General features: G+C 43.5%; 3 long non-coding RNA genes across 4 annotated transcripts in view; 1 reads left to right on the forward strand and 2 right to left on the reverse strand.

Annotated features, from left to right (window-relative positions):
* The first annotated feature begins 5,377 nt into the window (after positions 1 to 5,377).
* Positions 5,378 to 25,409, forward strand: LOC110353740 (uncharacterized). 2 transcript variants are annotated; one of them, XR_011812399.1, is made up of 3 exons: positions 5,378 to 5,805; positions 8,139 to 8,258; positions 21,030 to 25,409. It is a non-coding gene; the product is annotated as an uncharacterized lncRNA (long non-coding RNA). The 2 variants fall into 2 exon arrangements; XR_005269079.2 differs by lacking the exons at positions 5,378 to 5,805; positions 8,139 to 8,258 and adding an exon at positions 17,556 to 17,871.
* Positions 12,734 to 17,501, reverse strand: LOC119718252 (uncharacterized). The gene is made up of 3 exons (XR_005269084.2): positions 17,367 to 17,501; positions 16,670 to 16,765; positions 12,734 to 14,502 (listed from the first exon to the last, which is right to left on the reverse strand). It is a non-coding gene; the product is annotated as an uncharacterized lncRNA (long non-coding RNA).
* Positions 20,722 to 25,438, reverse strand: part of LOC119718253 (uncharacterized) — a 60,545-nt gene continuing 55,828 nt past the window's right edge. The window contains exon 3 of the long non-coding RNA XR_005269085.2: positions 20,722 to 21,784. This is a non-coding gene — a long non-coding RNA (uncharacterized lncRNA). The remainder of the gene's footprint in view (positions 21,785 to 25,438) is intronic.

Raw genomic sequence — 25,438 nt, forward strand, 5'->3', positions numbered from 1 at the left:
CTCGGAGCTGTTTACCTTCCCCGTCACTTCTGCAGGGAACCTGTGACCTGCCACTCATGGCTGGGGGTATAAAAGCTGGGGCTTTTGTGTGTGTGTGCGTGTGCGTGCGTGTGACAGCTGACACAGACTGCTTTGGAAAAACAACTGAACCCTTTCGATTAGCATGAAGGGGGGAAAAATTGTATATAAAGAATTGTACTGACTCTGCAAACAGCTAGTGCATAAGGGAGAGTGGCAGTCAGCTCTGGGGTCACGCTGCCTGCTGTTCTGAACCTACAGTGCCACCTTCACTCTAGAAATTCAGAAACAAACGTGGAGAAGGTGTTAAAGAGACAAAACGTTCCCCCATGTGGATAAAAAGGCATTATTAAGAAAAAACAGTATTGTGAGAGAACAGGTGAAGTCAGGATGGCTTATCTGAAACCAAGACAATTTGGAGTTCAGCTGAAATGAGGCACAGGTTGGTCTCTGACCCCTGAGCTCAGCTGATCTGCACTTGCCATGGGTCCAGGAGGTATACAGGGACTGCTTGTATCACTTCCATACACCCACCAGGTCATGCTGGACCAGATGGCTCACCACCTTAATTAAGAGGGTCGGTGGGAATTGCATTACTGTAGCTTGTACCGCTTTGAGAACAGCATCCAGGGCAGGATGTACAACAACCTAAAACACATCTGCCTCAGTGTTGCCTACAGCATGATGCCACCTGCACGACATGCTGACCCACACCTGGCAGACACAGGCATCCATCCATCCATCCCATTCAAAGGTTTCCCCAGCCAGGAGAAGGCTCAGCTGTGAGCAAAGGTGCCAGCCCATCTCCTGTCAGTGCTGGGGGTGCAGCCTTAGCTTTACTTTGGAATGAAAACACGACTCATTTTACAAAGGATCTTTCAGTTTACCAACATCTCATTTTAAAGGCAAACTTTATCAGTATTTGTTCAGCTGAATCACTTCACCAGTGGGTGGGCTTGATGTGTCTATATACAGACATCTAGAGCTATTTTAAATAACTGTGGCCACCTGAGACACCTGCATGTGGATGGCAGGTAAAGTGCAAGACCTACAGGAGGATGGAGCTTATGTGGGACAGAAGGAGGCCCTGTAGTATATCACAGTGTCTTATACAATGCCAGACACATATGGGTAGGCATTCTGTGTGAATTAGCCAGATATTCCCCCCAAAAAATCTGGTCCCATCTTCTTTTTGCTGCTGAGAACTGAGCTACCATCGCCTCAAGCAGCTGAGTAGCCTGAGCCACGAGCTACGTGGCTCCACACACCCAAACACCAATCCCTTCAGCATGTGCCTGTGATGGTGATGCCCATCTGATGGGCCACATGACAGACTGGAGAATCGGACAGCAGAACTCACTCCACTGTGTGTCACATAGCTCACCAGCCCAAATCCATGCCATTTCAAGCCAAGTTCTTTACCAGATGAAAGGAAAACTGTCTCAATAAGCTAAACAGCATAGTGAGTGCTGCAGGCCCCAACTTTGAACATTAATACTCAATATACCAGGAGGCTTAGGCTACAAGCATGTAATCTCCTGTAGCTGCATAGCTTTCAGGCATCCTTCCATGTGCTTCATTCTCTTAGTAAACTTTGATTATTTTTTTTCCAGAGAACACGTTTTCCAGCAATTCACAACATAAAGCATCACACATTGTGAACTCTACCAGACTACATCCAAAAGTGAAAGAGCTTAGATATCCCTGTAGATCCATTTCTTGAACAGCTGGAGAGCAGCACATACACGAGTTGCATGCTGTATTCTCTACACACTACCACCGTGAGCGTAAGTGTAAGCGACTCCACGAACCTCAGGTTATTTGCAAACCTGGCTGAAGAGTGAGTAGAAAAATAAATAAATCATACATGTTCTTATAGAGCATTTACATAGAAAGAAGAATGTGGTCTCTAGGTAGCAAGGCCATACCTTCAAGTAGTGCAGATCAGCACAGCTCCATTACAGCATTACATTAGGCTTCGCCAGTGAGGGGTCAGTCCAGGTATGCATACAAGGATGCCTGCCTTTACCATGGAAACACAACACCTAAGCAAGGGACCACACGAGCAGCTTAACAGCAACTGTATTAATACTTGACAGGGCAGGAAAGAAAAATGAAAACAATTGCTCTAATTGAAACTACAGGGGGTGTGTAAGTAGGGCAGAATGCACAGCAATTACCTGAGCTGGAGCGGGGCCAGTACACCAACACTAACGCTCCTGCTCTTTGGGACTGTGAGAGAGCCTAAGTAAACAGGATTTTGGTTTTCCATCTTTGGCTAAAATGGTTGTTTACACAGAAACAGAGAACTGTGTAAAAAGACATGGTGTGCGCTCAATTCTGTGGAATGAACAGGCGCTGCATGCTGAGCAGCTGAATTTCCACCCATACTTGCACTGCATGGCAAAGAGATATAGAAATGCCTGGCAGAAATGCCTCCTGCCCAAATGGTGGAGCTGTGCATGGGCACAGCACTGTCCATAGACACAGCACTGTCTAAGAAAATGCTGTGTTAGCATACATGTATATGAAAACTGTTTACCTGAATAAACGTGAACCTTCTGGACATCCTCAGGCTGGAGGTGCTCCCAGCTGCCAGCTCGCTCTCCTGCAGCTCTGCAGGATCGCTCTGTGCCCACCCCTAAGCCTTCCTCACAGACATAACCAGCAGCCCCCAGGCCCTGCTCCCAACTCCCCATCGCCTTCCCTCTGCACTGCGTGTGAGGAGAGGCAAGCCTGCATGGAAAGCTGACCAGAGGCCAGTTCTCAGAAAGCTCATTTCCCCTGCTGCAGGGGATTCCCAGCCACCGGGCACATGAAAAACACGAAGCCAATGGTTAATAGCAAAAAAACCCTCCACTGACTGTATGGGTAAGGGATAACCTGGCCTGCTGTGACCTTGCTGTATTAGCTGAGAAGCAGCTCTATGGGAACTGCTAGATGATGTCCCAGCACAACAAAGCTCCTTTTCCAAGGAAAAGGTGGTGGGCAGTGGTTTGCCCAGCAATCCCGTCCATTCCCAACAAGTCCATCTGTCATACAGCAGAGAAACAACCCCAAGCATCTGCTCCATCATCAGTGCTAGCTTCGGGACCATGCCAGGTCTGGCAGCAAGCACCACCCGCAGCCAGCAGATGAGCAGTCGTTACGGAGCTACAAGCCCGGCGCTACCAACATGCATGGTTTGAACCTGTGACCCATAGGTTCTGCAGACCATCACAAATCCCCCGAGACACACGGTTCCCCACAGCCTTGCAGGTTGTTTTTAGTTAGACAAATTCAAATGGCTGCCACAAAAGCTTAATCTCTTTCCAGCCACACTCATGCTGAGTGTCAATAGGAAAAAGTCCCATGAATACGCTTGATAATTACAGAGCTGTGGCTGTAGCAAAGAACAAAGTATAATGCAGGCTTGAATACGCAGGAAATTGACTGCTGATATGTTTCCATTCATTGTTTTGTTCTCTGTTCTCAGTGTTATATTAAAATCTCCTACTAAGAATGAGCTTTCTTGTTTAATGGAACTTGTCAGTTAGAGGAAATCTGCTAGAGCTGTTTGATCTATTCTTTAAAATAATATTAATTGCAAATTTAGCACACATCCCTATCTTAGTTAGCAAATCATTCAAAAACCGAAGCTGGTATTTTTCAAACTTCAGTTGTTATCCGCAAAACATCATGGCCCATCACTTTCTAACTCTAAGGCTTTCAGCGTCCCTTTGCTCCCACTATTCAGTGCTGCCTATTCATTAGGTGTTCGATCGCACCAGTCACCTGACGTTGTTTTCCTGCCTGTATTAGCGGAGAGTGACAGTAGTGAATAGCAAATAGTAAACACAGCGTGGATCCCTGGGCATGAGAAAATTCATGAAACTTGGCAGTTTGTGAGCATTTTCATAAAATCCTGACAACCATATCAACTTATTCAAGTGTGACCTCACATCTATAGGCAAACATGCTCAGTGCTTCTGTCTGCTTCTCTATTAATGTAACTAGCTGTCTGTTTTGATTCCATGTGACTCCTAATTAAATACTGCATTTGCATGTTTGCTATTCATCCCGACTCCCAGCATGTGCGCTCACATAAAATCTTAACTTCATGCTCCACAGCTGATCCACAGCTGAATCTGGATTTCCAAAGTCCTACAGTTCAGTGATATTTAAATCTGGAGGTTTTGTTTGTTTCCTTGCAGACATAAAAGAACCATTTAGAAAAATCAGTTGCAGTGGCCGGTTAGGACTTTATGTAAGCAAGCCAAAGTCTGTAGGATTATTTCAATTTGCTGGTTCTGAACCTTCAGCAAAAATCTGCAAAAATGGGTTGGATTGGCTCACAGAAACAGTATTTCTTTTGTGAGTGTCTTCCTGCTTCCAATTATATCAGAATGATGGAAGAAAGGGGAAATAGCCGATTCCAGGGTTCATATAATTAGATATAATACACTCTGTCATCATCAGTACTTGATGCTTTTTTCTTAGGCAAGCTCAGAGGTTTTTGGAAATGCTCAGAAACTACAATTCATGTCAGCATGTCACAGGTGCCATCGCTTTTAGGAACTGGACTTTGCAGACAGAGAAGCGATGCTGAGAGTCCCCTCCCCAGGAGGCAGGAAGTATCAGTGCCCCCAGCCCCTCCATCTTTGCACTGCTGGCAGGCACTGGGAGATGCCTCCCTTCCCTGGTGACAGCAGCTTTGACTCTACTCACGCTCACTCGTGTAATTTGCGTCACCTTGTCCTTGCTAAAAACACCGCCCTGGTGCCCGTCAATGCTGCAACGCTTCGCTGACACAGAACAGCCATCCGCAGGCCAGGGGCAGCGGGACACCCCAGGAAGGTGCCTAAATGCTGGGACGTGCCTCAGCCACGGCTGTTCGTGCTGTCAGGGAGCCTGGGCTCCCTGCCTGTGCACCGTTTCTGGACACGTACCACCCTCCCCTGCTCCTGACTAATTCAGGCAGCTCAAGTCACAGGAATTCCTCTGAAATAAAACCATTCCTACCCCACCCCGATCCTTTCTTGAAACAAGTGCAGAATTGTCCAAAACAACCCAAGGGAAGAAATCCAAACAGGAGGTGACCTCCTTCCAACCCTGGGTGCTGGAGGCCGAGGTGTGGCCACCCCCCACCCCCTTCCCCAGCACCCAGGGTCATTGCGGCACCTTGGCCTCATCCCCTCCTGCAGCAACGCCCTCCCACGCAGCTCCTGCCCTTCTCGGGGCCCATGAAGAGCCCTCTGTGTTCCCCGTGCCTGGCGGCAGCCCGGCATGACTCATGCCAGCGGGCTGCGGGACGGTGACATCAGCCCCTCGGTGGGGCCCAGCACGCCGGGGGTTGTTTGGAGCTTTGTGCAGGGTACGAGGGCCGGGACCGCTCGGCAGGGAGGGTGAGGAGTTGATGAAAAGCGAGCTGCAGGAGGAGCAGCGGGGCTGGTTTTCACACCTGCTAGCGGGCAGCCCCTCTCCTGGCCTCCCCAGGGCTGTGGCACGCAAGGGCCTTGCTTGCTGCCTGAAGCAGGCGGCCTGCGGTGCCAGCACACGCTGCTGACACCTCGTCCTGCCGTGGGGCTGGCATGACACCTGAGGCCAGGACAGAGAGGGTGCGGCTGGATTTCAAGACTACAATAAGAGCTCTTTATGGGCATGAAATTACCAGTCTGCAATACTGGCAAACCGTTGCCTTTTCCAGGAAAGCTGCTTTGTAGTGCCGCCAGAAAGCTGTCCCTTCAGCGTCTCACAAGCTACGCCGGCAGCAGTGCATCGTGTAGCTCGGACCAGAGGCTACTACAGGTATTTCGGTCAAGGGATCAAATGACTTTGTGACCTTGACGGTCACGTAGAGGCAGTTCGAGAGCTGTCAGCTGTGCAAACAAAATATTGCCACCTCAGTGATAAGAGGGGAGGGTGCCCATGCCAGGGCAGAGGAGGGGGAAGGAAGGATGCTGCAGATAATGATGAGCTGGGGAGCCTGTGCCGGCTCTGGGCTTGCCGTTTCGGGGAGATATGAGCTGCACAGGCTTCAGACCTCAGCTGCAGAAGCAGCCACCCTGCTTTGACAGATCTTTGCTACAGGCAAAATTTGTAATGAGGTATTTTTTTACCCGTTTGCTTCTGCTAGTGCTGCCGGACATCAGAGCTGGCCAAAGTGGTTTGCACACCCATAGACTTGCTTTGTGCTACACCAGCAAAGCCTTCTCCATGTCTGGTGATGAAGTGTGCTGGGTGAGCTCCCTCAGTCTAACATTGCTTTAAAACATAAGTAAAGAAATGAGGCAATTACAAATAGAGAGGCACAAACCAAACTTCTCAGTTCCTTTGAGGAGACTTCTGCTTTTGTTCTGAAACACTGATCCAGGCCCATTTTTTGGTCCTGTTTGTGGGTTAGAACACACCTCCAACCTGCAGTTCTGCTTTAGATTTGACTGAACCTCCATGAAAAAGTAAAATATGTTTTTGAGATTCCATCATCAGAGCTGGGAAATACCTGATGGCTGCTATGGCTTTCTGAGGCCTTTTTTGCCCACAAGACTTCACTTGCCTGAACCCAAATCCTTCCCCCACTGTGTCCTCCAACCCTGGCACAGACACAGTCTGTGGCCAAACAACATCCCCCTTATTTGTTCTTTCTGGAAACACACAGCAGCTGTTCTGTTTTGCTGCTGAATGAAGTAACGTTTCACCCGCTACGGTTTACCGATTTGCAGATTTTGGTGGCAGCACTGTCACGGAGTTCCCACCATCAGCCCCAGCCAGCGTTTCCCCTCTCTCTGCCACAAAACATTTGGGCCTTTCAGCAGTTGGCCTGTGCAGTTGTTCCTTGGGGCCATGCTGATCAAGGAACTGAGCTAAATGAAATGAATTGTTTGGGGAAAAAGAGAGAGAGAGAGAAAGAAAACAAGATCCTTCCTATTTTACAGGGTGTTTTGTCGTGGTTTTTAATTCCCATCAGTTCCTGATATGGTTTGCTGGAGAGTCACACGAAGAGGTATTTGAGCATAACTGGAAGAGGGCTGTGCTGGAGCAAAATGATGGGAAAAAAGTCGGGGATGAGAACACCTCAAGGTAGTATTACTACTAAAGCCTCCTTGTCCTCAAGGTTTCTTGAGGGGTTCTTATCTCAGACTGACATTATCCACGAGATCACTGTAACTTTCCAGTAAACAGCCAATTCATTTCACAATTTATGCATCATTACACATCCCCCACATACCAGAGAATTAGCTCTACAGACTCCTTTAGGGCCTTAAAAGGATCCTTAGGCTTCAGTTTTCATTTTTAAATGAACACAAGCATTCAACTAAGCTGTAAGTTATTAAAAAGCAAGACACCACTTAGAGATAAACAAAATGTTTCCCCACTAATTCACTTAGTTGTTCCATTCATGGGCCTGTGCCTTTGCAATGGGAATGCTCTGGGATTCCAGAGAAGACAAATAACAACAACAACAACAACAACACATTCCATTTTACTGAACAAAACAGTGATACACCAAAAGGCTCATGATACATTATCTCTGTCTGTGCAGGAGTGTGGGTGGGAAGCAGGAGGCTGCAAGAAGAGACAGATAGAACGGCCCCTACACGTGCCTTTTTGTCTGGGCTGCTATTTGCCTTTTGCTCAAGAAGTGCAGCAAATATATTAATACCCAAATGAAAAATGAGCTGAGGTAATTCCATCTATGAGCATGTGATTGGTCCTGCTGCCACAAATGTTTTCCCCCTAGGTCCGTATCTGAATCTCGCACGGACTGACTCACACCACAGCCACATACGTCACTATTCCCCGGCAGCGTCAGACTGTCATTTGTTTCCTTTTGGAACGGGATGTTCTATAATAGCTCCAACTCCCACTGAACAGTTCGTGAAACTGCAGTTCTTTCACATGCCTCCTTTGTTCCTGAGCTGCAAGTTTTCAATTTGTTTATAAGGTGTTAAAATGGGAGCAGGCAGTGGCCTGAGCTCAGGGATGCCTCACCCGAAACCAACAGGATGTGGCTTCCAGTAGGATGAGGGTGAGATGGGTCTCAGTATGTTGTAGAGTTTGTACTTCATGCAGACAGACAAGAGCAGAACTATTGCTTCCAGGGCTGTTGCTTGAAGTACAGCCCCACATCTCATTTTCAGGACTCCTCCCACAGCCAGGGAGAGACCATGACATAAAGGAAGACTGAAGCTCTGGGCGTGCTGATGGACTCAGCAAAGCAGAACCAGCTCTACTTTGGAGCTCCTCACCGTGACGGTCAAGTATGCAACCCTCCCATTTCAGAATTGGGTAGTTTGATCCTCTCCTCCTAAAATGCTAATTTACATCTGAGGTTTAGCCTGGATCAGGAGCGTGCTCTGGAAGTGATACCCTGACTTACTGTTCATGTACGGCACAGTTTTGGAGCTCAGCCTATAGGACTAAGCTAGTGCCAGTCTCAACTTAAAAACCCCAAGTCTCCGTCTATGCAGAATCCAGTGCTCCCTGCTCCAACTGCTGCTGCTCTATTTATCAAAGAGCTTTGACTGACTGGAGATTACTTCCTCCTAGCATAGCCATTCCTAGTGAGGAGGTCAAAATGAGCTTCAAATGTGGCAAAAACAGTGTTCCAGAATAAAATGGGAGGCTCAAAGATGATCTGGAGATAATTTGGAAAGGTGAGGCTTATATTTGCAAACTGTACATAGCATATCTCTTAGAAACAGAAAATTTCCTGACATTAGTCTTTGCAAGAGGATACCCTAAGAGTCTATGGAGGTGTTTATTGTGACCTCTTGGACCTTTATCCAATTTACATTCATTGGGGTTAAATAAATAAGCATTAAAAAAAAACAACACCAAAGCTCTAGACCTTCCACTGTCCAGCACTGAGCCAAGACCTTAAGTAAAGAGGCTTAAGTCACGCGTATATTTCCTTTGACCTGGAGACCAAGCACAGCTCGGTCCAGTCCCTATTAGTAATGAAAAGACCTTTATGGCTGCACTAACTTGCATTCAGCTGCCTGAGAAACCTTTAGAAACCACTGCAAAGGCAGATCATCACAGCCTGGTGTTCAGTGCTCACTGCAGACACCTCCACATGCAGCACAGGCTGGGGAGAGCAGTCAGTGCCCCAGCCCTGGTTTATTTTCACAGCAGCCCTCAGGAACCCTCCTGGTACTGCCTGGGCAGCTGCAGGTAACGCTGCACTGCAGAAATAACATTGATCAGGCTCTCAGTGCCATCCCCTCAAGCTTTGGGAGCCGTTAGGACAAAAGACAATCTATAAATGCAAGTCATTATCATCTCACAGACATCACCTATACCTTTACCTGGACTTACCTGGGATGATCTGGAGGGCAGTGTTTCTCTTGACATTCAAAACGAACGTGTGCACTAAAGAATACGAGGCTTCTCGTGCACAGGGTATTGTTCTGGATTTCGTATTTCTTCAGGGTTGTCTTGGCAACAAAGAGGGTTGCCGCTAGAGGTGTGTGAAGCACTGGGCAACAAAAAGCAAAGCGACTCCCACTTACTTCATTCCATCACCCACTTAAACCGGACCTGTTTTTGACCTGCTGGGACATTATTAGTGTGCTCCGTGTCAGGAGGGGCAGCACTAATCGGCACCAGCTCTTCCCCCCCGCAACACTGTGATTTTGGAAATAGCAAAAATGTCATTTTTCTTTGGGAAATGATGTCTGTCCAGGCTTCCTGACCAATTCTGTTCACTGTCTCCCTTCAAAATGAGGAATAATTCCTTGGATCGGAAACGGAACAAATTATGGATAGTTTTAAGCAAAATTAGTTTTTGGTTTTTAGTTTTCGTTATGGAAATTCTAAGTGACTCCAGTGAAGTCAGTGGGGTTACCTTGGGCTGATTTCAGTATAACTAAATTTGCCAATTTGCCCCAATCTAAGTGAGTCTTTACTACATGAAGAGATGCGGGACAGGTAATGCTACACCTGGTCAGCCACGAGTGGAAATGTCCCTTCTGGCTCAGCTCCTTCTGGACAACAGAACTTTATTCGCTGTGGATGAGGTTCAGGAAATATTCTGGAAAGTTTTTAAAGCATCTTTGGGGGCAATCTCACATCACTTATTCATGTCACTTGCCCTTATTTTTACTTACTGAAGGCATTAAAAAAAATTAACCCAAACAGCTGTTCAGATTCCTGTAGTTTTTATGTAGCAAAGGAAAAAAGTCCGAACAGCTGTGTCAGTAAAGCACAAACCAGGTGGCCTCCCTAAGGCAAAGTTTGTATGAAATCTATAAGATAATGTTTTTATTATCGGAGTTATTGTATTTCCTTTTTTATTGCTTTGCTCTTATGGATTCTTAAAGAGGTATTGGCCATTTATTTCTTGTCTTCATCTTCAGTGTGTGAGCCCTCCCGTAACTCAACATGGATGTCACAGTCATTCTTTCTAGATGTGGCCATCATGTGTGAAAATCACCCTGAATCTATCTGGGGGACTTAAATGGAATTGAAGGTCTGGTGAGAAGCTGTTTTACGGATCTGCCCTTTCTGGGGAGAAGCTCAGGCTGTGGCACCAAACATCTGCCCATGGATGTACAAGGCACTGTCCATGACACAGAGGGTATTTGTTTTTCCATGTTGCACAGCTAAGTCTCCTGAGATGCACAGTTTTATTTCAGTGCTTTGACAAAGTAGCTGGATCGTCATCAAGCAGAAGCTAATGACTCACAATTACACTATAGTCTGAAAGAAAAGTTGTTTTGTACTCAAATATGTGAAACGCAGGGGATTTGTAAGCTGCTAGCCAAATTCTCAGCTGGGCAGCACTGAAATCTATACAACCACATGGATTTACACCAATGTTGTCTCACTACTGTCTCCTCAGAGCATTTCTCTACAGACAAAGGCTCACTAAGAACTTCCCATGCTAAATTTTTTAATTCCTCAACCAGCCTCCCAACCTTCATGGAGCAAATTCTGACTTCCAGCACCACCCTCAAAGCCCTGGTGCTTGCTCCATGCCGTCACGTGCTCTATGCTGGCACGGTCGTGCCCTAAGATGCTTCAAGCCACCTGTCTCCAGCCTTGTGTTTCACTGGTGTCCACAACCTCCTCCACCTGTGCTCCAAGGCCACCACACCATGGTCCAAACCCTAAACCCTATCCAGTCACCCATGGCTCATCTTCTAAGTCCCCTCCATATAAACCCTGCTAAGGGCATGCTTCCATTGCTATAAGGGACCTTGCTGATTTGGGGGTAAGTTTTCCATAAATTGCTTATTGATGTTTTCTTCCCCAACTTCTGTCCTTGGATTATGGACTCTCTGGAGTGAAGGGTAAACACTTAAGTGTCCAAAAATCACCAGCCACAGTAGGTGTTACAGCAAACTTTCATAATAATAACAGCAATGATAATTGTATCAATAATTACATCATTTGTTGCTACTGTTATTCCTTCTCCCATTCCTACAGCACTTGACATATATGGGCTCCAGGCAGCTTCTGAGCATCAAGAAAAATTTTCAGGTGATGCAGAATACAAAGAACAGAGAAAACAGCTTTATACTATTACCCATACATATGTAGCTAATGTGATTATATATTATTGCATAGTGATCTAAATTATTTTGCTGAACATTCTGATTTGTTGCTTTTCAGCTTATAGAATGATGATAGCGTGTAGTAAAATATCATAAATTTGTTTCTACACACAAGTAGATTTTTTTTTCATTTTTTTGCTTAAGAAAGAAAATATTGTAAAAAATATTTGCAGAAGAGAAGGGCCATCTTCCCTGGGAGAACATAACAGAATCATCACTGAGTCTAAAGGAGAATTTCATTCTCCTCTAAATCATTTGCTTTTGGTACATTTTCTTCATATTTAGTAGCTGGATGCAATTCCCTCTATATGTACTAAGTCTGTGTTATTGCAATTCCAGCATGATATATGTTTATTTGGAGTCTAACAAGATAATGAATCAGGAAATGGCACTGCACTTTATATTATGTATTTATTTATTGTGTTAGGATGAAATTTACCTGGGTCCAGAGAACAAAATTAGGCTGTTACAGCCCTTGGTTTCATATAAGTTATTTTCCTCTCAATGCCTATGCCCCGTGGACAGAAATTTATTTTATCTATACTGAATGAGAATTCTCCTATTCTCTCTTCGCTAAGGTAGCCTCCAGATATGATTTCTATACCTTTTCTCATGCTTCTAATTTTGTATACATTACTTGAATGCTTGAAAATATGAAATATACTACCAACAATAATAGAGTGATAAAATCTGCAGTTTGTAGGGAATATTTTTGTTCCTATTCAATCCTTTTGTAACTACAAAGACCTACTCATTAGTTTGATGTCTTTGGTGATATTATCATACTTCTGATCATAACCTTTGTGCTGAATTCTAGGGGCTGGATGGCCATTAGAAAGAAGGACTGTTCTGCAGACAGTTTATGGGATTCAGATTTGGAAGATCTCAGTTCTTCTCTAAAGTGTGACACTGCAGAGCATTGAAAGACGACCTTAATTGGAAGGTGTATGAGTACATGTAAATATAGGGGAAGTGAAGTGGAAAATTACACTACAGCATATAAGAGAATTCAATGTATTTAATAATACAACAGTAGTTATCTGTAATAATACTAAAAATATCACAGAAAAACATAATGAGAACTTTGTTAAGTGTCCAAACGTGTTCTGATTGATGTATTTAATAACTTTGCAAGAATTTAAGTCTCAAAGACTTTTAATTTCTGTGAGATTAGATAGTATTCTTACACAAAATGCAGGAGAGAAATCAAATGAAAAAATGGCAAGTTTATCTCCTATAAAAGAGTTATAAAATCATTAAGCAAATAAAAGTTTATTCAGTTAATTGGCTAAGGCCCAGCAAGAATTTCACAACACTATCAGCAGGGTGTTAAAATACTGAAAAACCACCACACAACCAAATGCTCAGTTTCAGAGAAGCACTCTTATTTAAGAAACACTTTCTGGAGTATTTCTTAGATAAGGAATTGTTTATCAGTATGTGTGTATCTCCTTCCTGGAATCAAGGTCTCTGCAAGTTTTTCCATGTATCCTAACATTCTCTCAGTGTTTTCTGATCTCCCCTTGCTCAAACCCCAGGAATGCAGGAAGAGTGGAAACAACATATACTTATGAAGAAATATGATATATAAATATTATTTATATTTATTTAGCAATTTGAGATAAGATCGTGAGCATCAGAGTGCAATGAGATAACCAGAAGAGACTTCAGTCACTTTTTCTTTTGCACAGAGAACAAATCTCTTAAGAACTTGGATGGATATTAACAAGTCAAAGCAGGAGCACAAAGAAAGGTAGCTCATGCAGCTGCCTGTACAATAGGAATTTGGAAAGCTCTGAAATCAAGGTATAACCCATGTGAAGGCAATGCAAGAGGGGCCATGGACATCTAGTAAAACCCCACTGTAACTGTGTTGACCATGAAGCCTCCTCTGAAACAGAAGGTTTCTAAATTTCTGCTCCAGGATACATCTTTTCTTAGAAATAATCTGGCCATCTAGGAAATATTTCACCCTACCTTCCAGCACACACTGCAGTTCAAAAACAATGTAAATGTAAATATTGCTGATGCCAAGCACTTGATTTGCCAATGCAAAAGGATGCATTTTGTACCAGGATTCCATTATAACCAAGATTAATTTTAGTATTATGGAAAGAGAACAAGGCTCTGTCTGGCAATTCTTTAACAGCAACAAACTCCTGATGACAAATGATATGTAACTCACAGGTTTTGTATGCTCGGGGAAACTCCTGTAAACAGCTGACTTACAAATGTTCATACAAAACAAACTATACTGCAACCTGATTTTAATCTAACTGCCAGATACTTGTGAGGTAATACTGTGGGAGATGGCACAAAGATTTTGAAGAAGGAGCTACCTGGTGGAAAACTCTAACTTTTCAACAACAACAAAAAAAAGCAATCAATGAATATACCCCAGATTGTTTTAGGAGTAGGGAAACATCTCACCATCATAATGCAAAGGCAACCATCATCCAGCAAGAACTCAGGCCAAGTTTCAAGTGGCACATCACAGCATGAATCATTCTATAAGGTAGCTTGGCTCAACTATACAGATTGACTGATCATAAAGCATACCTCCAATCTATCCAGATCTCTCTTACTTAGTGAGAGAAAACAACCCCTGTAAAAAAAGCTAACACTTTATATGTCTGCATTAGTTTACATGGATTCATCAATACTCAAGACCATCTCCCGTAAATTCTAAAATTAGTTTTGAGAACCAGAACAGGCATAACCAAAACACAAAGCCAAGAAGCTATAAAAGAGAATAGAGTGAAAGTATGAAGGGCTGACAAACACTAAAGAGAAAATGAGGAAATATTTATGATTATGTTGGATCATCATCAGACAGATCTTCCCTCGCATCCAATTTCAGTTATTTTTGAGAATCACTGTGTGACTGAAAATTTGCTCATGGCTGTCATACTCCAAAAAGCCATGCTATGTGCGGGATTCAGCCCTGTAAAGCAAACATGAAGAAGTATCATGTACCATTTAAGTCTTGTTGAATCCTACCATGACAAAACTTTTTGATGAGAAGTAAATTTCACTGACTGATTAATGAGGCAGGCTCTCCTTCCAACAAGCAAATGATACTTTTCTGAGTCAAATGTAGCTTATAAGGCTGAAGTCATTAAGCATGACCAAGCCATCCAATCACACGACGTGAACACAAACTCATCACCATTAAGTGATGTCAAAAAAAATAACCACATCAAGAAAACTAAAAGCCTAAATTTTGGAACAGTACAGAGACTGAAAAACTTCACTTTCTACAGGAAGAATTTATCAAAAGAAAAAATACTAAACTCAAAAAGAAATTCTTTTGCTGAAAATTACATGCTCAGTTATACGATTACATGGCTTTTGTTCCCCTACTCCTCTTCTTCCTCCTGGGTTTCTATCTAGGAAATATTCTCAGAACCTGCTGGTTCAGATACCTCTTTCAGATTCTTGGTATTCAAAGGTTCCAGCAACAAAGCCTTATTATTATAAATACTTAAGGTATAAAATTTCTGAGGAAATTAGACCAACTATCATCTTCTCCTGTTGACTTTCATTTAGAAATTTTAAATCCTCTTGTGTGGGAGAATTCTTGGAGATAATAAAGCTAAGTTTGCTATTTCATTAAAAGCAAAAGAGGAAAATTAGGATGAAAATTCCAGAGGCTGAGAAGTCAGGAACAGCAATACTAGAGAGGATGAAAACCAACACTACACTGACGACTCTGGAAAATCCCATTGTTCAAGGCAAAGTACATTACAAATTTTGTTTTGGTATAACACAATGATAAGCAGTACACTTGGGTTGTACAGACTTATTATTAGACTTATTATTAATTTTTTGGTTGTTTGTTTGCTTGCTTTGTTTTTAACCTTGCTTGTTCATCCCAGTACTTGAATAACAGGAAAAAAACCAGTCCTGAGTCATGCAAATCCTCCTCATTCATGCATGAAGTTACAGTGGCTTCCAGAAGTTTATTTTTTTGTGCAGACATCACCCTTGAACATTACCTTCTTGATCTGGCCTTCAAACTTGTCACATGATATCTAGTGTTTACATATTAGTTGCTATCTAGAAATGAGCAGTTTTGACGTGACTGAGGTATTCTCATAGGAAATACATGCAGTGAATCAGTGGTAGCACATGTAAGAGATGCTCTTTCTTGTGCTCAGCATTGCTGCACAGAGTGACATACTATCAAAGATAATAACCAGCCTCTGGAACAAGCAAAACACAACACTGACTAACTAATACAGAACATTCAAGCCAAAAGCAATTTTCCCTGCTCACCTTCACCTCCACAGCATTGCAACCAACACTATAGAAAGGGCTGAATGAAATCTTGCTGAGTTCTGCATCAAGTCCAATTGCAAATAAAGTGATGTGAGAGTTGCCTGAAGTTTGAACTAAGCCCTCTGCATAGTTATGAGAGCTTGCCATTTTAAAAGAAGAATAAATGTTAACAATAAGAAGTCCAAGAGAATTAACCTGTGAGAACCTACCCTAAAGATCTGCAAGGGGTCTCATAAATACATAGTATGCATCCACACTGATGGATTCCCCAGAGGAAAAAATTCTATATTACCTACAAAGCACATGGATTACAATCTGCTTCTTTCTGTCTGTGTACCAGAAAGTAAATCAGAGCATTTAACATATAACTTGTAAAATTCAAAGTTTAGAGCTAAGGAAAACAAGCAAGGTAAGAGCTAATCACCAACTGATATCTTCCTTCACTTAATTTTGTTTTACTTGTATAATTTGTTGATGAACCATCAAACAAGACTCTTACCTGTCAACACTGGGGGTTAGATATGGATTTGGGTGAATAAAGATAAATTGACAAGTATGGGCTTGAATCGCGTCAACATAACAGGTAACTGCTGTGGGTTTTGTCACCCAATGTGTTGGTAAGGGATTAGGGTGTTGGCTGCCTTTTTGTACTCTGGTGCCCTAAGCTTTGAAGAATGCAGTAGTAGGTCCTGGCAACTTGAGTTGGCTCAAGTCCCTTGTACATGAGCCCTGTGTGACCAACAGTAGCTTCTCATGAAGAACACGGCAGAAACTCAACTGCACTCTGCCAGAAAGCCTCCTCGAAGCAGGGTTTGTTGGCACATCCCTACCTTAAAGCAAGCAGCCAGCGGGGGTGACAGCATGGGTGCATCTTAGAGTTATTCAGCCCCAGGCAGAAATGGAATAGGTCTCTTCTAATGCAAGCTCTGAAAGCAAAATTACAGAATATGTGACTGGTAAATACAAAAAAGTAAGACAGTAAAAGTATGAACCAAAGTATATTCACAGACATAACAGGAATTTCACTTGGTAACCAACAGCATTCCTGTATATAAGACTCTGTTTCTACTCCCAGCACTCAGCCCTGGTAGATGAAATGGCTGGGTGCTCCAGGCTGCAGCAGTCCATCATTTCTCCAGCAGGTCAGATACCAGCTGAGGGTCTCCCAGGAGCATCAAATAGCTCTGGCAACAAGGACCTGCAAATCTAGGTGCCTGACCACTGAGGTGCTTGATGAAGTCTTTAGCTGCCGGAATTCCTACTGCCCTTGCATATACTCCTTGTCCTCCCCTAGACCACAGCTGAAAGGATGTGGGCAAAACACAGCTAGCCTGGTCATGGACTACCTGTAGAGGTGATCATATTAAAGGTCTGCGTTCTGGAGCTAAAATGAGATAACATTTGAGAAAAATAAATTAAGTAGCTAAAAGAAAAAAACCTGGCATAAAACACATAGAACAGCTAAAGAAAAAGAAGTGACAACAAACAAGCTCTACAGTCAAGGAAAGGGTAAAATCTTGGCCCTACCAAAGTCAGTGGGATGTTTGCCAGAAAGCTGTAGACAGCTTGTTTTATCCAGGATTTTTAATTAGTGATTAAATGATTCAATGGCAAGTTGGCTGTTTTGAGAAGGAAAAAATCATAAAATAGCTCCAGCATGCCTCTCCCTGCCCCGCCTACCCCTTGGGAGGTACAGATCATACACAGCTTTTTTATGGGAGACTTGACAGGTATTTCATTGAACCTTAGTTGAAATCTGTAGTTTCCCAGGCCCTGCCTCCTTCCCCAGTCTGGGGATGAAGATAGGAAACACCTGCTAATGACACCAGAGACAGAGCAAACAGCAAAAGTTGTGTGTCAGCAGAAATCACACTGGAAGCCTGGCCTCCCTAATCCAGATTCAGTCCACCTAATGGTAGTTAGTATATATGGAGCAATAGGATGGTGCGTTCATTTAATTGGCATAAATTTGAACTGCTGTGAATATTCTGAAGTGACATACCCACGAATAAGGTGTCTCCCTGCTGACAAGGTAAGTCACTTTGTTAGCAGCCCCAGTACCCAAATGATCTGTTCACACCACACACTTCCCTTATTCTGCTCAATTTTTCTGCTCAATTTTTCTGCTTTTCTCAGTCTCCTTCTGCTTTTCCCCCTCCAAAGTACATTGGTTTCTATGGAAACCGAGCACGTCATCGCCATGGCCAGAACTCGGTGACATCCCTAAGTGCAGAGCGAAAATGCAATTTAAATAACCATTTTGCAATGTATAACGTGAGCTCAGAAAGGCAACAGGCGATTATCCCGCGCACGTGTGTGTGCATGTGTTTGCGTGGGCGGCCGCCCATGCACGCACGCACTCCCTCTCCCCGCGTGGTTTACACACATGCGATGCCGCTGCCTTCACGGGACAGCACGCAGCAGAGAGCTCTGCAGAATCCATCCCATCCTATTCTGTTTTAATATAGCTGAAAATTGCTTTGACAGCTGAATAGCTTCTTTGTTTATAAGTCATTCATAGCTGACTCTGCTGCATTATGTAGCTTTGCAAAGAGATTACTTTGTCAAGAACTGAACATATATGGTCTGAGCATGAACAATTCAGCATGGTGAATTGCATTCATTTTATATGACGTACAGGGCTGCAGTCTTGCTGCCTTCAGTGTGTCTGCTTTTTTCTATGGGTTTCATTTTCTGATCTTAATTTTTTAAAATAATTTTTCTTGGAGTCTTTGGGATCATCGTCTTTACCCTTTCCTAGACAGATCCAGAGAAATTTCAGTATGTCAGTTTTCAATATGTTGTATCTTGACCTAAATGCTGTACTGTACAAAGTTTTTGGCTATGCATAGCAAGAGATTATCATTAGCTAATTAGCTAATTATCTACCTGCAAATGTCCTGCTCCCACCTTAAATTGCTACAGGTTTTTTAGTATATGACTTGGTATTCCAATACGTTGGTATTTCAATAAAGGCTGAGAAAAAGGGCCTCGCTACAGTGGGTGCCCCATGGAATACATACAGCTGCTTTCCCCTTTCATCCCCAAGTCTAAAAGAGTCCTAAGTAGGCAAATCTCCTGGTCTGCATGTCTTCAGTACAGCTGTGTGAGCTAGTTGCTTTTCTTTACGAAGCCTTATCAATAACATTACAGCAAAACAGGACTCTGCAGCATTATTGGTGGTATCAGGGCCTTGCACCATGCCCAGAATGAGCTTTGCAGGCTCTGCTGGCTGTCACCTCCAGTGCTGCCAGTGACTGCGTTGGTCATATCTTGTCACCGTTGCTGTTTCTACTTCTAGCCATGTCTTGCTTAGAAATTACATTATTTCAGATTCATTTTATGCCCTGCCTAGAGGCATAAGCCAGACTCAAGGTATTTTTCTCTGTTTCTAATGCTCCTGGTTTCTTCTACTCTCCCTCCCTCAATTTTTTTAAATAAACACGATTAATTCTGATGAGCAGATGATATGGTCTAGTATAAAGATGACTAAGAACAATTGACTGTACTAATGGAAAATTCCTATTGACTTTATAGTAGGCATTACATTGATCTCCTGTGGACTGGAGACTGAAACCTTTACTTAGAGACATCACCAGGGGCTTTTCTAGTGCAGGAAACAGAGCAGAGCCTTAAAGCATCTTGCATTTCAACAGTTTTTGCTCAGCCCATGAGCTGGCAGATCTCCAATTTACAATATGCCCTGCTTTTTGCACTGAGCGGTATTTCGCTGCTTCTGAAAATACCAGTCTACTCTGAAAACAGAGGGGAAGTTTGTCAGACAGACAAATCCCTCCTTATCTCTTAGTCATAACCATGATCCACTTCAGATGATTTAAAGAGATTCGCACATATTTACCTTTAAAAAAGAGGCAAGAAAAAGACTTCTTTGCAAGATCACTGTTTGAAAACAGAAGCTGCAGAAAGATTCCTCACAACCTTATTTGCTCCCACTCATACTCCTAATGTGCATATATTTCAGAAAAGTTGGCACACTGTTTGCTAATTTGTTGAATATATATATATTTAATTCACCATCTGTGTGGAAGTTCTTTGAACCAGCAACTAGTGTCTTTACCAATGAATTCTTTACCTTCTGCCCTTTCAGCAAATGATGGACTGTTTTCTATAACTGACAAAAAATGGCACTGACCGTGCAATGTGCAGGTAATCACAGAATGATGAAAGGCAGCACAGGAGGTTTAGAAACAAAATTGTTCTTGTTTTACTGGGAATTTTCAGATTTAGCAAGAAGTCATGAGATCTTCAGAGAGTCAGTAAATTTCCACAGCTGGTTTCTGTTCTTCACCCCCCCTTGTGGCAAACCTGGCTGAACCACCAAACATGTCTCAATCAGTCTGCAACCTGCTCAGCCGCAGGAGCCCTTGGAAAATCCCAGGACAGCAGGCAGCAGCTGTATGGTATTATTGTAGGTACCAACAAAAGCAGCGGTGATCTGCACCATCATCAGTTTTGTGCGTTGGTGGGAGAGTGCTGAAGTCAACGGGATGAAGTGCAGCAGGATTGTGCAAAGAAAGAGCATGACAGAGAGAAGAGGATAGTTGTAGTTTGCAGAGGACGTGTAAATCATTTCCGAGATCAGAGGGCCTAGACACAGAGAGAAAACAAGAAGTAGAGAGGGGAAGGAAGGTGCCTCATCAACTAGCAGCATGATCTCACGATCTTTCTGGAGTAAATAAAACAGCTTTGTGTATGCTAAGTGTGTCCCTCTCTTTCCTTCAGGGAGAGCTGAAGGAAACTAGTTAGGAATTATTAAAAATTACTTAGAATTATTATCTGCTGTTAATATACTAGGTGCTAGATTTCCATGTTCATATACCTTTTCCTGTATGAATGCAACTATCTTTCTAGAAGGTAATAGCTAATAATGAGCTAAATATGCCCCAACTTAGAGGGGAAACCATGGGCCAGTGAGTGCCAGACTATGTAATTATTAAAGAAAACACAAAAGTGTATTAAGGGCTACTTTTCCAAAATGCACCTTAAATTTTCATCTGTCGTGAGGGATGAAAAACAAACATTTTCAACAGGGTATCGGTCAAGAAGTGGTGAATAAAATTAACATGTGGAAGGCAAGTAATAATACACCAGAGTCGGGTAAATCCAACCATCAGTGAAATGATGAATTTACTTCATTGGGTTTATGACCTTTGCGTGTTTTCTCTCCAGGACCACACCAGTAAATGGACAGGGAACTCCAGGCTGATGCCACTTCTGACTTTCCACTGGCTCACCAAGGCTCAGATGACTGACTTACACGAAACTCCTCATAGATGCAAGAATATATCTACACAGAAAGGTAGATCTTGTACTTTTTGGTTTTCAGAAAAACTAAAAATGCAAAGGCTGATTAGCAGATGGACATGGTCTTTGTTCAGTGTGCTTTTGGTCTTTCATACTTCTTGAAAAAGCAGGCTTGGTGGGAGCAGAACCACAGGCCCAGTTCTTGGTGTCTGCACACTGATAATGGCAACAGTGCTGGGCATGAGAATACAACCAGGAGTAGCAGGCTGGACCACTGTGGATCAACGTATTTGAGACTGCATTTGCAGAGACGAATAACCAAAGGAAGTCTGAGATTGTTGCAAACAGAACTTCACTGTCAATGACATTTTTTTTTTTATAAGGATTAGCAAACTTCATGTGGATCTCAGCCAAAGAGTTTCTTTTAGAAACGTCAAAAATTCCAAGATGTAAAAAATCACCTCAGAGAAGCTCTGCTGGGGTTTCAAAATGACCTTTGGTAAGACTGGCATCCTCATAAACTAGAGGAGATGGCACGTGGTGGAGAGCAGGAGTAGGTGTAAGAATTTCCTCATTCTCTCATCGCAGAGACGAGCAGTGTGATTTTGCACAACCACAACAGCCCAGGTCAGCCAACCATAGGGCATTTCAAGTTCTCCCTCAGCAGGGCAAGAGTCCACCTGAAAAAGAAGCAAAGGGGAAGGAATCTCCGTGACCTGACAGCCGCTGCCCTAGCGTGAATGCTACGAGGCTCTTTCAGCTCTGCAGATAGTAGTTCTGTAAACAGGAATTACCTTTGGACCCTTAAAAAAACATGTACTATATCATTCTGGAATGGTGCTAATCTCTCTATCATGGAGGTTAAAGCAAGCTTTCTATTATAAGCTCCGTGGAACACACCTACTTCCCAGCCACTCACTTGCAGGGAACAAAATCCAGCTGGTCAAAACGCCCTGTGTGTAACAGGATGCTAGAGCAGGAGTTTGAGGCAACGTGGGTGAGGCATTTGGGAGCTGTGAGACCTCCAAGCTGGAGGCTGAGCCCTGGGTGAGGCAATACTGGCTCTGTGCCCCTGCAGACGAGGCAGGGTTTTCTTTCCTTCCTTGCAAAGGACAATGGTCTATTCATGGACAATACCAGCTGGAGAGGCCACTGCCTCACATCACACCCCAAATCCAGTACGGCCTTGCCACGATGCTCCCCACAAGCAACTGTTCTCATCTTCCCTAGCACCTTTGCAGTCCCTTTCCATACGCTGCAATAGCACTTAACAACAGCTACAGCCCAGGTAAGATTGGGCCTTGTGGTCACAGTGCCAGCGTCCCAGCCTTGGTGTCACCGTGACTGGAGCCATGACCGGCATGTCCCAAAGCATAAACACTGACACCCAGGGTGTGGCAAGCTGGGGGTTAGCTGAGGACCCTCAACTTCTATATTTTCCTAGGGGTCTGAAGTGTACGTTGGCTTTGCTGATAAACTTATCAGTAGCAGAGCGAAACATCCGTTTCATTTGTACTGTTTACAGAGAGCCTGTTTCTCTTGTTGGTGACTTGGGATTGAGTGAACAGGGTGAATCTGTTTTCTTCCCTCCCCCAGGAACATTGCTGCTAGCTCTGAGCTGCATGTCAGATGGAGGAGAGATGCTGTGCCGGGGCCCGTCCTCTGCCCCTGCACACCCTTCCCAGCCCCAACCCCTGGAGCTGAGGAAAGGCTGTGGCCCAGTGTGTGGACTCCGATTACATCTCCAAACAGGAGGAACACACAATCGGTGGGAGACGCCTGCTTTCTAGCCCCTTTGTGCTCAGGGGCAGAAATACAAATAAGCCTCAATGTCTTTTTCCTGCTTATGTGAGCAGAGATCCGTTTTTCAATAGCAGGCCCCGGCAGATAAGTATTCCCTTTGCCTGGGGAAATTTCCCTTCTCCCCGCCATCTGGCCGCATCACTTGGGTTGTCTCAGGGAGAGCGAGACCATAAACTTTACGAGCGAGTTTTCGCTCCTAAATGAATTACATAACAGAACCACGGCTTACAGCTGGTGTTGTGTCAGAAGGAGACCACAGAGAGAAGCGGGTAGGAATGGCAACAAGCCTCCCGACAAGCCGCGGCAGGGCCCAGGCAGCGCAGGCCGCAGCCGCACCCGCCTTCACCCGCGCTGCATGTAACGCCACCACGTCAGACAGCAGCCCAGAGCCTGTCCAAAACAAAACTCCCGGCACAGGAGCAATTGCCTTTCCTCATAAACTCACGCAAAGGGCTGTTTTAAAAATCGATCTTTGCAAATAGCATTATGGGACAAACCCAGCTCTGCGTACACCCAAGAAGTGTAGGGAGGTCCTGCAGACAGCTCATGGGATGAAGACTCAGACTTGAATTTTATTATTTTATTGCACGTGGAGAATTTCCTGGGTATTTTCTAGGTTACTTCCTTATTACTTGGTCAAAACGTTGCCATGTGTAAACCTTAATTTGTCAATATATACAATGAAGGCAGTGGAACAAGTTCTTCCCTGCTTTTTCCTCCAGAGTTTGACCTGACGACGAAGCCACAAAACGTCTCTTACCTTCACTAGGGCCAGGAAGGACTTTGAAATCCCTAAATGCACAGCAGCTGAGAAGTGCCATGAGCTGTTTGAGGCAGCTCAACAGGAACACGTGTAGAACACAGATAGGAAGCAGACTAAATAAAAAAGGATTCAAAAGCACTGCAACTTTTGGGGTCCTACAGCACGTATATGTGGGATCTGATAAAGGGAAAGCTGCTGTGAACAGACAATGCAGGCAGATGGAGAGACTATGTGGTATCTTGAATCTAAATTGAAACGCATGGCTATCAGGTTTCCTTTGGTAAAAAGGGGTAGTCTATAGCACCCATGTAAGAAAGATTAAATTTCTTTGAAAGGGGATATTTTTTGAATATGATGTTTGCCAGTAACAATGTTTTACTGCATTGTTATGTGCAGTGTAAAATACACCGACTAACAGCACCCAAGACATGTCTGTTCTTCACAGAGCTTCTGTATTTCAGTGTCTGCACCAAACACAGCAATAAACATGGACCAATTTCTGTTCAGCTACGTGAGCCTGAATTTCAGTGTACACTACTGCAGTAGCACTCGGATACTATCTACATCTTCCCGTCCTTTCTCATAAAATAAGATGCAGCAATGTAGACAGATTTTTCTACCATTGCTATTTATTTTAATGTGGTTTTTTTTTTTTTTTTTTTTTTTTTTTTTTTTTTACTTGAGTGATTTCTTACTCCTTTAGAGTTCAGAATTGTTATCCAGACTTTAAAAATGTATCCCCATCTTTTCAGGGACAGAAATAAGCCCATTAAAAAATTTAACTTGGCAAGACCATCACAGGCAGACAGAGGAAGAAAGCCCATAGCAGTGTTGTCAGGACTGTCATTGTTTCTTACAGCATCCTATGACTGTATTCCACCTCTTAACTGCCTTTTGCCTGCCTCCTCCTCCTCAGTTGTCCCACATTTAAGCTCTGTTATCTTGTTTCATGGCCTTGCATGTGCTGTCTCCATTTTATGGTATCTTCAAATGTCCTTACAATGCATTACATAGCCAGGCTTGGGACACAAGATCAATAGTGCAAATCCTTTGAACCGCATTCCTCAAGTCCACTTTTCATCCCATTATCAGACTGGTAAGGAATAAAGGCCAAGTGGAAAATCCCAGTATGAAATGCAGTCCTGCAGCTGACATTCACATAATGGCTATGTTCAGAAGAGATTTGGTAAGAGACATCACCATATTCTGAACTGAATTTTTATTTTTAGGCTAGTTTGAATTATTTCTGTTATCTCAGGGTTAAGTCTCACTTTTAATGGGTAAACATTTTAGAGGATTCACATTAATGACATATCACTAGCCAGAATCAGAACTAATTCTGCTTAGGACAAAAAAACATTCAACCAGTGACTTTGAGACATGAACTGGCTCCAGGCCTTAAAATGATTAACATTTGCTACACTGCCCAACTATAACAATTACACAGCCGAGGTTTGGGATTCAAGACGATAAAGCTGGTTGAAAACACTAGGGACATCCTTCATTGCTGCTTAGGAAAAAGGAAAAAAGAAAAAAAGCTAATTTTTATCAGTTTTAAAGCTTCTTGCCTGCTACAGCAGAGTGAAGAAAATGTTATAAAGATAGCTGCAGAGGTCTTGTGATGACGACCTTCAGCCACGCCAAGTCCTTTAATGCACATCTGTGACACTGAACAGAGACTTGGATGCATGCATGCAAGAACACCCCTGCACGTACACTACCCAGAGGGGTTTTGCAAACTGCTCATACAAACTGTTGCATTAAATCA

The sequence above is a fragment of the Anas platyrhynchos genome, chromosome 13, assembly GCF_047663525.1.
Source record: "Anas platyrhynchos isolate ZD024472 breed Pekin duck chromosome 13, IASCAAS_PekinDuck_T2T, whole genome shotgun sequence".
NCBI lineage: Eukaryota > Metazoa > Chordata > Aves > Anseriformes > Anatidae > Anas > Anas platyrhynchos.